The following is a 2,029-nucleotide window of genomic DNA, read 5'->3' on the forward strand; positions in this document are numbered from 1 at the left end:
AAACTTGCTGGTCTTGTGCCAAAATATGAAATCATTATTATAGTCATTTATTATTTTCTTCTCTGAGCTGCAGTTTTGTTAACATACCAGGCAAAATGCTTAGCAACATTTTGTTCATCTTTATGTTCTGAGTTCAAATTCTACCAAGGTTAACTCTGCCTTTCATCCTTGCAGCATCAATAAAATAAGTGCCAGTTGAGCACAATTGGGTTGATGTAATCGACTAGCTTCTTCCCCCCATAATTTTAGGCCTTGTGACTAAAGCAGAAAGAATTATTTTGTTTTTCACACACAAGTGGTTGTTATTTCTATTAAAAGATCGCAGATATAGTATGTATCTCACTTGATATCTTCCTCTCTATGCCATGGGTGATATCATAGGCATCACACATTTGTATATCATTCATATCATTTCTTCTATGGGTATTTTGTTGTTGGTTGGTTTTTTGTTGTTGTTGAGTTCTTTAGCCTCATCATGATCCTGATGATTGTGCAGACCCCTAATCAAAGGCAATTCATCCACGACCATCTTATCATTTTCCAGGAACTGGCATCCCTCAGCTACATTATCCAGTATTTCATTTGTTTAAGGACATATGCTGTGATGTAAGAAAAGATTTGGCTGCTAGCTTTAGCAGTTTGATTAATCACTTAGAGGCTTTCTCATTGGCTTGTTTTGTTGTTAGTTTTTCTTATATGACAATAGTTTTTTTTTTATAAATAAATAAATAACGTGTTTGTTGATGAGTTTACCTTATTACATAGAAGGGTGAGGCTGATTTTAGGTTATTAACAGTCAATTGTAAATCTGTCTTAGGTCTCATGTCAGTGGTTCCCCCCCCCCATCTATTTGGCACCCAAGCCACATTCCTAGCACCCTTTCACCTTTCTCACCACAAATATAGACCACACTCTGCAATAAATTCAAAACAACTATATTTCAAAAATAAAACTTAAACCTAATTAACCTATTATTTATTATTTTTTTACATCTATCACCCCATTTTGGCTACCCCATTATCATCCCAATTTTCTTTAACGCCCCCCCGGATCTTTCCACTGCCCCCAGGTGGGGGGGGGGCAGCACCGCCCACTTTGGGAACCAATGTGTTATGTATATAACTCATTCAAGAAAACATTCTTTAAGGTACTGAGGAAAAGAAAGAATAACCTTGTCTGCAAAACTATGGAGATTGTCATTATTGCATGGTAAGAAGTTTGCTTTCCCATTTACATGATTCTGGGTTCAGTCCCACTGTGTGGTACCTCAGGCAAGTATCTTTTATCATAGCCTCAGGCTGACTCAAAGCCTTGTGAGTGGATTTGTTTGACAGAAACTGAAAGAAGCCCATTTTGTGTTTGTGTGTGTGTATCCACCACCACCACCACCACTACCTCTTGACAACTGTTGGTGTGTAAGTACAAGGCTTAAAAAAATAAGTACTTAAAAAATAAGCATGGCCTCAGTCTACTGACTGAAACGAGTAAAAGATAAAAAGATATGTCTTCTTATAGTAAATGACTGGTTTTCTTTCTTAAGAAAAAGAAGCCCATTTTGTTTCATGTGAGTTCTATTTTTCCAAGCTAGCATGACTTAGGCAGGAGGTAATTGAGTCAAGATTTTTATGGTTGGATGATCTTCCTGTTGCCTACCTTTACTTGTTGTTCGAGTCAGGGTCTTTTTTTTCCCCATGGAATTCAGAAGTTCAGAGTTGTATGACAATTCATTAACAGAAAATGTTAATGACTATCACTGTTTGTAATTGTCGCTCAGCATAGTTTGTAAGCATTCTCAGTCACACAAATGCACATGCATACACACATTTTCATATATAAGCGTGGCTGTGTGGTAAGAAGCTTGCTTTCCAACCACATGGTTCCAGGTTCAGTCCCACTGTGTCTTCTTCTATAACCCTGGCTCGATCAAAGCCTTGTGAGTGGATTTGGTAGATGGAAACTGAAAGAAGCCTGTTGTATATAAAGATATATGTATGTATGTGTGTGTATATATATATATATATATATATAT

The 2,029-nt window shown here is 36.9% G+C and overlaps 1 protein-coding gene across 9 annotated transcripts in view; it reads left to right on the top strand.

Moving 5' to 3' along the window:
- LOC106868390 (protein NDRG3) overlaps positions 1-2,029 on the top strand; it is a 140,985-nt gene that overhangs the window by 120,453 nt on the left and 18,503 nt on the right. The gene's annotated exons all lie outside the window — the stretch shown is intronic.

Source organism: Octopus bimaculoides, chromosome 1 (genome assembly GCF_001194135.2).
Source record: "Octopus bimaculoides isolate UCB-OBI-ISO-001 chromosome 1, ASM119413v2, whole genome shotgun sequence".
In the NCBI taxonomy this organism is placed as follows: Eukaryota; Metazoa; Mollusca; class Cephalopoda; order Octopoda; family Octopodidae; genus Octopus; species Octopus bimaculoides.